Source organism: Cupressus sempervirens, chromosome 6 (assembly GCF_028749045.1).
Source record: "Cupressus sempervirens isolate cs-2001-9-10 chromosome 6, ASM2874904v1, whole genome shotgun sequence".
Taxonomy (NCBI): domain Eukaryota; kingdom Viridiplantae; phylum Streptophyta; class Pinopsida; order Cupressales; family Cupressaceae; genus Cupressus; species Cupressus sempervirens.
In genome coordinates, this window is record NC_143123.1 from 688906969 (window position 1) to 688922718 (window position 15750).

General features: G+C 33.8%; 1 pseudogene; it reads right to left on the minus strand.

Annotated features, from left to right (window-relative positions):
- Positions 1-10240: 10240 nt before the first annotated feature.
- On the minus strand, positions 10241-12179 carry LOC149554072 (isocitrate dehydrogenase [NADP], chloroplastic pseudogene; annotated as a pseudogene).
- Positions 12180-15750: the final 3571 nt, after the last annotated feature.

The following is a 15750-nucleotide window of genomic DNA, read 5'->3' on the forward strand; positions in this document are numbered from 1 at the left end:
TATCCCTAGCAATGCCACATGGAGTTAGTGATTTAGCTATTCATATTCTACCAATGTCATCTCTATATGGTCAATATTTCATTATTTTAATTGTTTAAATTAAAACCTTTGGGTGATTATTAAATTTGAACTCACCTACATTATGTGATTAGACCAGTGAGCATGTCTATGAATTTAGAGGTTTTCTTTATCGCAAAAATGTTAAGTGATTTTTTGTGATTTTGGATTTTTGAGCTTTAAATCTTTTCAAATTTAATTTCTGATAGCTTTGCCTTAGGTGAATTCCTATTACAAGGAATAACCTATTTTTTTTTGGGTTGATTCAGAGTCTAGCTTGTCTAATTGGCTATTTTCCCTAATTGACTATTCACTCGAAAAGTGAATAAGTATTGGAAAAGGGATTTTATTATTCACTTCTCACTTTTTGAAAATAGAAATTTGAGGAGCTTTTATGAAATCCTCTTCTAAAGGATTTGATTTTTGTTCATTCTGGGAGCTGTGAGCATGGCATTTTCATGAGATCAATCTTGTTGGATCCATCTTGGGTAGACCTTACTTTACCATGATTGTTGGAAGATTTGGTGAGCGTTTTAGTTTTTTTTTGGGCTTCAATTTTTGCCCCTTTTGTTGTCAAGTAGGGCTTTCCTGTTTTATCATTTTTGCTTCGTTTTAGCTTATGTTTTTGGTAGCCATTTGTTAGGAGGTTGAGAAGTAGCATTCCCCTCTATTTCTATATATTGGTTCTACCCGGTTGGTTGAGTATGAACATTTTCCTTATTTTTAGGATGGGGGTTTGGGGTTTTGCTCTGTTATGCTGGCCATTTTTGCATATGGTGTCCGAACTCAACTATTATTGGATTTTTGGGGTTTTTGTACCAAAGGTCAAATGGGTTTGTATTTTGAATTTTTCTAACTTTTGGGTTTTTTACCTCATTTTGCGTACCACCCTATTTTATCGAGTTTTCTTCACATGATTTTGGTCATGGACTTGGATTATCCATTTGAATGTTAGTTAGACCTTTGTTGCATGTTTATGTTGCATTGGGATGCATGATGCATTTGTCCTCTTGAGTCTATTTCCAATTGGGTGACTTTCTACTTTATGTTCTCATCCAGTCCTTGTGTTATGATATTTGTGATGGTGGTGCACCACAGACAAGTACGTGTGTGTAAATTTTTTGGGTGACTTATGAGTCTCAATCTCCCATGGTACTTCTAGAAGTTATGATCATTAGGGTTGGGTTGGGAATTTGAATACCTATGAGCATGGGTAGGGTAGGGTAGCATATGGAGGGGGCTTCTTTTCCACAACCTAGTGCCTATTTCCCAAGGGTTGGTATGCAAAAGTTTTAATTAAGTGATAACTAAAGAAAATTGTGGGTGGTAATAAAACTTAAGATAATAAAATGTGTAAGCACCTGATTAAGTTTGAGGACACAATGTGTGAGAACCCATTTAAGTTTGAGGACACACAATCCAAGCTTGGGTTTTTTGATGCCAAGAAATTCTCCATATTGTTAGCCCCTACTTAGTATCCCATTGAGTGTCTGACCAGGACCTGTAGTTTATGCATTGTTTATGTCTTGGTTTCAATCATCATACTACCTAGCGTGAGTGTTAGACATGGATGTTTTCTTTGTGTGTGTTTGCAGTTGGATTGTTATCTCCATCAACATAGCGGGAATGGGCCTATGGGTTCCACATGGTTGGGAGGCATAGCAACCTATACCACTACTAGGGTCTTGTGTACAGAGATGGTCTTTTGTCCTAGTATGACCATTGTTGGATGTTTTCACTTGGTACTTTGGGTTCTATAGTATGTTTTCTTGTGATTTATGCTATCATTGGAATGCTTGTATATCATGTTTAGATGATGTTAGTTTTGACACATTCCCTTATTATGTTGATTAACATATAATAGATGGTTTTATCTACTTCGTAGGATTATCTTATGCTTTAGTTTTAGCATGTTAGATTTCCTTATGCTTATGTTGTAGCTTGTTTTAGTAGTGACATCCCTTTTATGATAGTACCAACAATTTGGTCGATAGCTTGGGATGTTATGTGTAGGGGATGGCTAGGGCCCATAATAGTCTTATGATGCCATTATGGTTGGGAGGAAATGCGTACTTAGTTTGGTTGTATTGTTCATTGCGATGCTAATTCTATTTACTGTTATACTACTTTTAGTGTATTGTGATGTTCCTTTTGTTCTTTCCCTTTACTACTTGTTAGATGGTTAGATGCTATTTCCATGTTTTAGTATCATGTTCGAGTGTCCTTGCCTCAAAATGTGTATCCAGTACTCCTTGGTGTAGAGGAATTCATGTTCTAGTTTTCTTCCTTTATTGTTTTTTGGCTTGTTGTTCTGGATTCTCACGTGAAATTGTAGTTTCTCATGTAAGAATACAAGTACTCACATGGTGTGTTGAGTTTCTTCACACAACTTTGCACTTCCTCATGTGAAACTGAACACCAATTTTTTCTATTGGGACATGTACTTTCTCACACCATTTGGTGCACTTTCTCGTGTGGATGACAATTTCTTGCAAGGTGTGTTACACTTCCTCGTGCGAGAATTTATTTAATTCCTTATAATTAAGTATATTTTAATATGTGTGATGAGTATTTTGAGATAAGTACCAGACCTCTCCTAGCTAAGATAAAGATTCTAGGAAGTTTTAGGGCTTTAGAAATTCAAATTTAGCCAAATTTTAGGGCTTCAGGATTTCAGACTTAGCTAATTTTCAAGTCATCTTTTTTCTTTCAGCTTGGTTGATCTCTTATGTTTTCTTGTCTATGTTTGTTTTATTCAGTGGTGATGCTTGGAGATCTTTGGTAGTTGGTTAAACTCTTTGTTCAGAAATCACAAAACATTATAGACAACACAAATAGGAGACAAAAATTAGACTAAAGAAAAAACTTAATTGCTACATTTTATTTATTTCCTTGAAAAAAATACATGAGGATGCATGAATTTAACTCATGAAATAACTAAATAGACTAAAACTATATATATTAACTCCATTAATGTTGTTCAAATATAGATAGAAATGTTGGGCATGAATGGTGGGATATGTTGGGACTCAAAATTGAAGCCCTAATTTTGAGTACCATTGAGAAAGCAAGCCCTATAAACGCTTTTTGATGCATGTGTACCTAGCTATAAATTTGAGGCCTAAGAGGTGTTTAATGTTTCTAAAACCTTTCATTCAATGTGTCTATGTGTTCCATGAAGGTAAATTTTCATTCTGAGCCATTCTGTGAAGTTCTGTTTTGAGCATTTTCCAATTCTGCATTTTTGCCCAAGTGTCAAACAACGACATGAGCTTGTGTTTGCAATTGAATATCTCATACCTAGTAATGTTTCATGACTCACCACTTTGGGAGTGTCTAGTGTCCATACTAGAGAATCTATGTTTCATATTTTGAGTCATTTTGAATTTGTTTGACTAGGTTTTGAATCCCTCAAAGTTGGTCATTTATTGATGTTGTATTGATGCAATTTGTTCTGAATCCTAGGAAGCCTTGTTTAACTTGTTATAACCTTGACCTAGTTGACCAAAATGAAATAATTCCTTTATTCTTACATTTTAGAAGTCATAGACTTGCTATGTTTCAATTTTGAGCTTATGATAAATCTGTTTGACCCATTTTCAAATGCGATTCCAAATGTAATTTATGATGTTTTACTATTGTCAAGAAGTGCAGATTGGTCAGTACCCATGTTCGTGATGTCATATCTCCAAATTTTTGATAGGTGAGATCAAATGGATTATACCACTATGTTCTCCTTTGAAAATAATTTAATTGTTCCATTTTTTAAGTCTTGACAAATCTGTCTACATACTTTCCTAGGTCCATTCCTTTTGCAAATACCATTTTTTTGCTAGTGTTTTAGTCTGCAAATTTTGGATAACCCAATTTGACCACTTTCTATTTGCGTCTTGTTATTCATCATGAGCCCTAATCATAGATCCATGTTTTCCTCATGATAGTGAACCAATGTCACAGTTTTGGTTGCCCCAAGTGTCAACTTGCCCTATTTTCAGAGCCAATTCTAAATGTATTTTATGGTTTCCTGACATGTTTTCTTGCAGGTAGTTCTAAGAAGGCAACTCCAATGGTCAATATCTTTTGACCCCAAATTCATCATGAGATGAGATTTGATAAGGTAAGAGTATACATAATATTGAATCAGTGTGTTTGATTTTAGAGCTCGACCAATTGTTTGGGTCAATTTTTAAGGCCAATCAAAGGACATCCTTGCACTAAGTCAACAAGTTGCAAAAAAAGAGTTTAAAAGAGTTTTAATTGGTAGTTTAGTGATGGATGATGATTTGAATATATATCATATGTTCATTAGATCAATTCAACATATCAAGTGTTTGACATAAAAGGATTCCATCAAAATGTGTACTTATCATCAAGTATTTTTGCACAAGACACTTTGATTTTCTTTAAAGTTTTGCAAGGATTGATGAAATCAAGTGTTAACAGGAAAGATAAAACCAAAGGTCTAGGAAGATTGCTAATAGTGAGAATCCCATGTTGTAGACAATAATCCGATCATTGAGTGGAGTAGACAAGAAAAATGTGTTAATGAATAGAAGTGAGTTCTATTTTATGGAGAATGTAGAGGTTGTTGTGGACTTTGTGAAGATTTTCTTATTTAGAATTTGATATCAAAGGAAGCAAGTTTGGGTTTCTTTATAATGAATGAGTCAAAGGTTGAAATAATTTCTTTAACTACTCAATGGGGAATTGCGAACTTGGTTTCATCTTTGTATAGTGAGGAATGTGTAGCTTTATGGATTTTTTTTTTAATGTTCAATTTTTTATCCCCATGTTGGTATTAGACCAAGATCATCAGTGATATGTAAGCCCTTTTGCGACTCTATTTTTTTTTAGGCCTATTCTTGTGCCTTGTTTGCAGTTGATCCAAACACTCAGGTTCAGGTGCCATGTGGTTCTAGAGACACCCTTTGTGGAAAGGGGTTGGAGTGGATTTCAAATAGTTCTAAATTTTGCTAGCTTGTAGGTTTCTATGTGGTAAAACATGTGGACAACTCCACCAACATAGACAACATGTTTTGTTTTGATGGAAGGACAAGCATTGAAATAGAAAATGTCAGGAAGAAGTCTTCACAAAGTGACTTTTCTGAGGAAGAAGGGATCCCATATTAAAGAGGGAATAGTAGGGCAAACCCATGTTTGAAGAGGATGCAAGAAAGGCACCATCAAAGGAGGCAAGGTAGTTGGAGAGAGGCGGCAATATAGGAGGAAGTCCTCTACCCTAATGGAAAAGGATTGTTGGCCTCAATAAATAAAGTTTAAAAGAAGAGAAGGATGATATAAAATGTTTGGTAGAATCACACAAGAAAGATCAGAATGTAGAAATTGGGTTAGAAAAACTGGCAATCGATGGCAATATAATATGGCCAAAGAACACAGAACATAAAGCTTTGACAAAGAATTACAAAATCCAATTTTCACATGGAAATTTGCAATAATGTAATCTTGTTATGTACCTATTGTGAAAGCAACATAAAAGAATATTAAAGCTTTTTGCAACCAAGGAAATTGCATGGAATGACAGTTCAGAGAAATGTCAAAATGTGCCAAAAATTGAGATGCAGTAATGAATAAATTGGGATAATTGAAGTTCAAATGCATTTAAAGTTATGGTCCACAATAATATTTTGAAGGAAACCCCATGAAAGAGAATGGAGGAGGTGGCATTTGAAGTAGTATGGAGGTGGTGTTGAAGGAGAAGCCACCTGAAACATTTGAGAGTATTGGCTCTTTTTAATGACCAAAGAGCTCTCATGGGAGGAGGCCATTGAAAGGTGCCAAAAGACCAGTGGATCTCTTCAATTAGAAGAAATCTATAGTAGGGGAGTGAAAGATAGTTGAGTTCTTCATTGCTAAACCCCCATGCAAAGGCAGAGTGATTCAATGAAATGCTCCAACGGTGGAGGTTTTCGTAAGGTTCATGAAGAGGGAGTGCACAATAGCACGGATGGAAGAGAAAACCATGAAAAGAATTAGTCCCACATTGCCCATGTAGGAACCTTTGTAATGTTTAAATACAATAACACACTTAACATGAAATGTCTTAAAGACATCTGCCTTTTGAAGATAGGAGCAAGAGCTTGGTGGGAACCATGGAGGTTAGCCAGCTAGATAATGACGTTAAGAACTTTTGAATGAACACACCAACCAAGATGTTGATTTCATCACTGATGTGGAAGCCCATTAGAGAAGGTCATTAGATTTTGGTGGTTACTATATTACCTCTAGAAAATGGGAGGTTTTCTAGCAAGTGACATGGTGATCTCCCTTAAAACCATAAAAATTTGATAAGAAGTGTAGACCCAGCTAGCAGTTAAGGTAACCAATAGCATGATGAAAAGTGGTAGCACGTGGAAATCTAAGATTAAAGGTCACCAGATCATGCCACGTGGTAGATCTGACAGCAGTTACCATGTCACCAAAGTGAAGTTTCTTGATTGTTAACCAAGCAACATGGTGACCTAACCAATAGGTGACATGTGGCAATGAGTTGGCAATAATGTGGATGAGTCAAAAATTGACAAGTGGCAAAGGTTTCATACATTGCACACTTCTTGAGGTATTGATGTGGTAGAGAATGACATGTGTTGCAAGGTCATTATGTTGTGATGAAGTGGTAGAATGCTAACTAGGATAGTGACATAGTGACCAATAATGTGGCATGGTGATGTGGCATGATGATGTGGAAAAATAGGTAGCCAATGAGATGATGCAATGTGGTGTCTAGATGTTAGGTGTTAGATGATTAAGTAAGAATTAGCCAATCACAAGATGACATGTGTCAGAAGAATGGTCAAACAAATTTGACCCAAATTAAAAAATCAGGGAAATTTCAAATAGGCTTTAAAATTGATTTTTTAAATGTTTTTCCCAAAAAAGAACATGCAAGTCAAATTTTTAAATAAATTTGAAGTTATATCCTATAGTGCAAACTTTAGGAAAGTTTTAATATTTGCAATAATGTTGTCTGAAGAGATTGACTGGAGCTTGGTTTTCAAAATAAAATTTTGGAAGTTCCTGCTAAGTCCATATAGGAGTATTATATATTGTCAGAAATTAGAGAAGACAAACTTTATAATTCTGGAGTTTGTTTTTGCATAGGTGGTCATTGGTTCGAGTTATGTAGGGATTTTTCTTAGGTACCCAATTTGCATTTTCATGTAGTTGGGGTAGTTCAGTTCCAATTTTTAGTAAAGTGATGAACTAAATAAACACAAAAGGCAACATGAATGTGGTTATGGGAAAGTTTTGTCACATCTAAGTTAGTTAAATGAAGGTTTTATCAGTATTCTAGATGTTTTCAAATATTTTGTCAAACAGAATGGTTTTCATCATTGAACAAGAGATATTTCAAGGTTGTTACAAAATAATTATGAGAACCATATCAGATCTTAGGGGTAGAAAGAAGAAAGAGGTTTTGCATCTACAATAGGAAGTTTTCCAAGTGGACACATGTCAGACATAGAGAAGATTTGAGAATTCATTCCTCTATATCATTCTCTTCCTTTCTCATTGTAAGGGTTCTAATTTTTCACTGTGAAAACAGTTGGTTCCAGTTTTGGAGAAAAAGGATTTACTATTGTGATACCATTTTTTGGTTCTAGTTTTTGATATGTTTCCATGACTGTGATATAATTTCCTTCAGCAATCTCACTTGTAATGGGTAGCATTAAGTTTTATGCAAATAGCTCTCATTTGTTAGGTGATTTGTGAGTCATTTCTATACATCTTTCATGTATTTGTTTTCAAGGAAAATGAATAAAACACAACAAAGGGTTTACATTCATTTTGAATCTCATCTCCTATATATGGATTTGTAATTTCTTCTAATTTGTGAAACAAGAGCATAAATTAGGTTGCATTTTGTTTAAAAAATGCATGTGGTTGAAGTATCTTACTTATGGAACAAAGAGCCATGTAATTTCTTGATATTTATCATAGGGTTTGCAGACTTCATGGTGGGATAGGTCGAGTATGAGATTCATTTTGATGTAGATGTCTCTTCATAAGGTGAAAGATAGATCAAGGATCTTGATGTAGGAGTTATGTCAAAGATTTCCATAAGATGTATAGTTATAAATCATGCAATTATCCAATAGATAAGGCATTGATCAGCTATACGATCATTCAGTTTTGTTGCTCAGACCTAGGTCTTGTTGTTATCAATGTATTAAATCATCTTTTCCCTTTATGTTGAAAGTTATTCAAAGTCTAACCCTCATTCAACTTATGAATTGCATTATCTTGTATTTAGCTATTGTAGATCTATGTTATTGCATGATTCAATAGGAGGAATAAGGGTTTCATCTACTATTAATAGATTCAAGAATATGTTTAGCACCGGTACCATATAAATTGAATCTGAGGTCCACCCACCTAGGTTTTGTAGAGCCTAAAGTAGAAGAAGGGTTTAGCCTTATAGTTGACCTGGTATCTAAAAGGACATGTTAAGGATGGGAGTTAGCTACCCCTAGATGTGTCTTGTTCTCATCAGGGTAATTTGAAACCTATATTGTTTCAAAACACCAATAGGATTATAGCTAGAGCTCTACTCAATAGTCTAGACAATAGCCAACCATCAACAACCCTAAAGAAAGAGAAGAGAAGAGATTATAAAGAATGGAAGAAATCGTAGATCTACTATGGTACTACCATTTGTCCACTTGAAAAATTTCCACCTAATGATGAAAAATTCTCTCTACTCTCTTTCTGCAACTAAAAATAAGATCTTGTCCTCTTACCTCTACTAACTAATCAAAATATCTTCAAAAGATGGAAACATGTAACTGATTTGCAAAAAGATACAAATGTCATTAAAACTCATGCCAAAACCAATTTTAAATGACTTTTAGAGACAAAATGATACTCTTAAAATTATTTTCCCCCCAAAATTGGAGCCAACAAACTTCTATGATTGTTTTCTAATTGAATCTAAAGCTTCACGATGAAAAATGGTCATTTTGCTGAGAATGCCCCTATTTTTACAAAATTGCCTATATTTTTTATCGCTGAATACCTGCACATTTTCTAACTATAAAAATGGTAAATTCACTTTCTCCCCTTTTCAACAGTATACTGCACTCTATATTTTGGATAAATATGAAGCTCCTCATGCTTGTTTGAAAAATTTGGCCCTTGGTCATGTTTAGATCACTATAAAAGTTTGAAAATTTTAAAAATTCAATATAGTTTGAACCTTACAATATATCCAAATTTATTTTTAAATTCTCAAATCTAAGAATGCATGTTCAAACTTTTGGAAGAATTTTTTTGAATATTTTTAAATATTCCAACTTTTTCACATATTACCTCTAACTCCACCTTTGTCAAACCTTGAGTTGATTGCCAACTAGGTGCCACATATTGTGATCCTATTGGATAGATCGGCCACCTCATTGCTTCATAATAAGGCTCCACAATATGTCATCTTCTCATGCACTCAAATCTTTAACCCTTAACCACACCTTAACTCAAGTGACCACACGATTAACCAATTTTGAACTCCACACCTTCTTTTACTAATCATAGGTTAATAGCTGCGACCATGTGATTAGCCCATTTCACACCTTTAGAGCCTTTTTTACTGACTTAACACTAATTAATACAAAGTTGTGACATGGTTAACTTAATCATTTCGTGACTTCATCATGGTTAGGCTTAACCACCTTCTAACTACTGCGACCATAAAAATTTTTGGGCTTGCCTTGATTTTTGTGCCACATGGAACCTTCTCATTGGTCTTCTTGGGAACCATGTATCTACTTCTATCACCATCTATCATCTTCATTTTACATTAAAAATTTTCTGATGCCATCATTGTTGCTAGCCATCCATCTAAGTGGGCCCTTATGCAAGCTTGTGGCTTCAAAAGTCATGTGTCTCTTAAGACACTAACATGTCTAGTGCTTAGGTATTTAAAAAATAAAAGATTTCCCCACTTTAAAAATGTGGGACTAAGTGATTTTAGCTATTTCCCTTTGAATTTAAAAAAATTTCCCTGAGCCTTTTGCCTTCAAACACAATGTTAATGTTTTCCATGGTTTTGAATGCTCCTAGGTGGCAATCACCAATTGCCTCTCGCATTTCAATCACTTTTACTTTTTGTGCACATATAAGACAATATATTTCCTTGTTAGTGATTCCTTTATGCAAATGGTACCTTAAATCATTCTCTTTTGTCAATAGTTCCTATATAGGAAGCTTCTAGTTTCTCTAAAAATTCAAGTAGTTTTGGATTTTCATCTAATTTTTCCCTATGTGCAAACCCACGTGTTCATACAAAGATAGAAGCTATGTTGTTTGTGCTAGTTTCACCTCCCTCTTGGTGAACATGAAAATGTTGAGTTACTATACCATGAGCTACTTTAGCCTCAATAATCTTTCCATCAAGGCAAACTAGGACAGATGTCATCAGACCAAGAGATCCAAATCCCTACACAAGGAAATCACTCTGCACATCACCATCATAATTTTGCATGCCCAAACATAGGCACCATCACTCTTCAAAAAATAGGCTACCATATCATCAATAAGCCTATGTTCATACCAGATACTTGCTACTTCATATTTAAATTTCCAATTGGCCTCATAAACCTCCTAGAAGATATTTTTAAACCTTCCATCATATTTTTTAAAATTGTATTTTTAGTACTTAGGTAAAGTGGCCATTTCTTCTCATAAGCTATTTCTATTGATGCATCAATGCCAAATGCATGAATAGACTCATCAGTATTGTACATAGCTAATGCTATTCCTCCATCTCCTTTAAAGTCATATACCTCCAACTCTATGGTTTCACCTCCATTCTCTAGAACAAAAACCATTTTGAGCTTGTCAGATCCCTTAATCACTGCATTGGTTTCTTTATATTGGTCACCAAATTCATGTCATCCAATGCATATAGGTTTAGTCCACCTTGGAACAAGTCGAGGAGCATTCTTACATAAAATAGGTTCCCTAAACATAGTACCATTCAAAATTTTATGAATAGTCCCATTAGGACTCTTCCACATAGCCTTCAAAATTCACTTTGGCTCTCCAATGGAGTTTTATTAGGTTTCTACAATCCATTTTTACATGTAATCTATTTCTATATTTGATTGTGTGTATAATTTTTAGCATCAACATTTTGGATCACACTCTATGATCCATCATCAAGATGAGAGAATGCAAGAATCAATTAATATGGTGTGCATTTAAAAGATTATAAATGGAACCAATTAATCTTTTTGCTAGAAACATGGGAATTGGAAATAGACTAGAATTTTGAAAGAGTCTTCTTTTGACATAAATGATTTATTTGAGGAGGTGATGCACACTTGATTCAAGCTCCTTTGGCCCTAGAAAAGATTGCACTCTATTGCTATGCATTTGAGAAAGAAAATAAATCACATTTGATTATTTATAGTTCATTTAGTCATGATTACATAGGGCTCCATCCCTAATTTGGTCTATACCTTACCATCTCTCAAGACTTTTAGATTTGGCGAATCAGGCTACAAATGCATATCTACTACCATATTGAAACTTTGACATGAAAGCTAGCCACAAAAAGTTAGGTCCAAAGGTGGGCTCAGCTAATTTTTTTTTTCAGCTCAAACACCTGATATCTCAAACTGATCCAAAGAACACTTAGCACTAATTAAAACAAAATTTGACCACTACTTGATCATTTAAAATTGAGCTTAGCTTGTTTTTGCAAACTATGTTTTTTTGGTAGGAAGGCCTCTAAGCCAACTTGAAAAACTGATTGAATTCAACAACTGGGCATTGAGATCTGACAGATGATTCTCTAGTTCATATTCTCTTACTTTTTTAGATCTTGTATGATAATGACATCTGGGTAAAAAGATATTGACTACCAAAGTTACTTGAAACTGCCTGCAAACAAACATGTCAGAAAATAATAAAATGTATTTGGTATTGACTTTGAAATAGATCAAATAGACACCTAGGGGCACAAAACTTGGGGCATTAGTTCAATGTCACAAGTAGAATAGAAATCTATGATTTGGGTTCATGACAAATAACTAGGATAGGAAAATTTGGCAAGCATGCGAAGTTGGGTTCTCAGAATTGCATAATTGGGAACATTACCAGAACATTAATTTTCACAAATGGAATGGACCTAGAAAAGTGTGCAAAAAGATTTTTCAAGACATGAGAAATGACACACTTAAAGTATTTTTAGAGTAGAACACAATGGTAAAAATTATTTTCTCTCATCTATTATGGATTCAGAGTTACAACATCCCAAATAGGGGTACTGATAGACACCAATAAAACTTCATAAATTACATTTGGAATCATGTTTGAAAATTATTCAAACAAAATTTTTATAAGCTCAAATCTAGAACATATCATCTATTTGAACTCTAAAATACAATTCAAAATAAAATTTCTCACATTGGTCAACTAGGTCAAAGTTATAATTGGTCAAATAGGGCTTCCCAAAATTCTGAGAAATATGCATTAGCATGACAATAGTAAACAACCAACTTTGAGGGATTCAAAACCTAGTCAAAATATATCAATATGACTTGAAAAATGAAAAAAAGTTCTTTTATATGCATATTAAAAACTCCCAAAGCGGTGAGTCATGAAACTTTACTAAGTGCAAGATATTCAATTACAAACTAGGCTTCCTGTCACTGATTAACACTGAAGCAAAAATGCAAATCTAAATAATGCTCAAAATGACACTTCACAAAATAATTTAGAATAGAAATTTATCATCATGGGATGCATGGATATACTAAATGCAAGGTGTTAGAAACATAAAAAGCCTCATATTCCTCAAAATGATAGCCGAGTATGCATGCAAGAAGAGCATTTATACGAGCTCATTTTGACTAAAACATTAAAATGTTACTCAAAATAGGGATGCAATTTTGAGTCCCATCAGAAGTAGTGGGTCCTATAGACCCTAATAATCCTAAAATTACTTTGGGAGTTTCATTGGATAGAAAGGAGACATGGCAACAGATGGATTCATTTTTGAACACTTTCCAGAGATGGTGTCATAGTTTTGATCAAAGAGGAGTACAAATAATAGAAGGTAATTTGAACCTTCTACACAAAATCCAAAGTATTGTCGACAAATTGGTTACCATTGTAAACCAAGATGTTGGGATAATGGATGAAGTGCATACCTAGGCCAATGATATACAAGCATTGAAATCTATAAAAGGGCCAAGGTACTAGATGCTAATGGAAATTTATTTTGTAGGTGAGTTATATAAGCTTGATGATTGGAAAAAGATGATATCTTTAGGATATAAAGAATTGGAAGGGATATATGACGATATTCAACAAATAAATAATAAAGCTTAAGGGAAATTTTTGGAAGTAGACAAATACTACAATGCCACCAGCCTTGAGATTTTTGAAGATGAATCAAGAACCAAACTCTCATTGGTATAGATAATATTTCAAAAATTCAGGGCTTCATTCAAAATGGCTTCATGTGAAGATGATGTTAGGTAAGTATTTCAAATAGAAGATGCATTTTTGGAACTAGATTCTATGCTAGAGGATTTTGTTGATACAAGGATAGAAGTAAGTAACTGCCACCATCTAGTATGAAATAAGTATGAGTCACTAGATTTATTAGAGGCTAAGGAAGTAGTGGAGATTATTTAGAAATTTAAAGGCTAGCATCTAGACATCATTTTGGTATAAAGGGGAAGAAAACTCAGATGCTGGAAATAAAGTTTTGATACTTAGATTTTTTTTTGTGTTTTTGGGTCTTGTCACCAAGGTGCACTTTTTCAAGGTGTTCTTTTTAGATGTGCACTAAATTAATAGGTGCATCAATAATTTTTAAGAAGAAGTAGTGTGTTGATAGTTAACTGTGAGTTGCTATTTTAGAGCATTCCATGCATCAAAAACGTGTTTTAACGATAGTTCAACTCCCAAATACAACTAGAGAAGGTTGAGCTTCCATTTTTAGATCTATTAGTGACTCCCAAATCATCAGATAGCTTCTCTCTTCTTTTCTTCTTCTTCTTTTATTGTTTAAGTCATGTAAAGTTTCATGCACTCATTAATTGATATAATTAAACAAGGGTGGAGAGCTACGTAGCACCATTTAGAGAGTTAGTTTGTATGTAAATAACTTTATTTTATTAATTTTTTAGCATGAGTTTTCATTAGAAGAGCTCTCACTCCTAAAACAAAAGGAGGAGAGTATTTCTTTTAAATAAATGGATGTAATATGTATTCAAGATTGATATCTTGATGCAATAATATATGCTATTGGTGCTCTCATTCTAAGTGTAGTAAATATTGTCGGGGTCTATTATTTTTGTGATTGCATGCTTATGAATAATAATGGAGCTAATGGTTTTATTGTATTGTGATAACTGTGTGATCTTTTAATTCTAGTGTTTGTCTTATGTTAACAAATTCAATTGTTGTGATGAATTGGAGAAAGGATTACTATTTATCTTACATAGCATTTTGTTTCATGTGTGTGCACTTTCCATGGCCTCATGATTTGATGAACGGTGATTGTTTTAAATTTTTTATTAAAATTCCAATCAACAATTGCATTAGTGAAGTTGAGGAAGCCCAGCTCCTAATTTCACTAGTTTCCTACTAGATCCTTTTGATAATTTAATTCATAGAAATTTTTTTACTTTGTCTTAAGTCCATTAGGAATTTCCCTTTCAGTACTTTTCTTTAATCTCTCATTACTCTATCTTTGTTATTTTATTTTAAACATTTGGTTAAAATATAAATTCATATAGTTGCATTGGTTAGAAATTACATTCACCATAAAATAGAAAATAGAAAATATATCTTTTTGTGGTTACGTTTTAACAAAGCTATGCAAATTGGTAGGTACCAGCAAAAGCCTCCTTGTAAAAATTCACGTGTATCTTCAATTTAGATACCCATAAAGGTTTAAAAAAACCATCCAAAACCTTGGAGTTGGTCATTTATTATCTTTTCAAGAGAGAGAGAGAGATTTGAAAGGATTTTTGCTATTATGCATCGTGCAAAATAATAGCTCAACACATACACACGGCCAAGGTGAATCCTAACATTTATCTTGCTCTTTATAGTTACATTTACATTTCTCATTTATGGTTAATTCCATAACTTAGCACTTGACCAAGACAAGTCCTCATCAGACCCCAACCCCCAAACCTTTCTTTTCTATATTGATTTGTAGGTTGGGAGCAAAAAAAATTGTAGCTATGGAACCTGCAGTTCACAAGTTTTTTGTAGTCATTAGTTTTGGAGCCATGGACTACGTTAACTTGGTTGTAGGATGTACATCTAAGCTGACCTAGTCCTTTATTCTTAGATTTCAAGGAAATTTCTAGTTTTCATTCCTCTCATTATTTTATTCTGTGATTTTTGATTGAAAGTTCAAAAAAGTTTTAGATCTAAAAGTTATTGAGCATAAATATATCTTCCTCTATGGATTTCAAGTTGAGTCTTTTACATTTCATATCTTTACCCTAGTTTTATATTTCTTAAGAAATTAGTTCAGTTTCACATTCACATTATCCTATCAAAGGGCCAAAGAGTATGTTTCCTTATCATGTGTTCCTCCAATAATCTAGATTAGTATTAGCACCGTTCTCCTTTTGGGTCCTTGCTAATCTAATTTGGGTTGGAAGTGGAATTATATTAGGAGATTATCATCTTTCCCTTTCACATCAT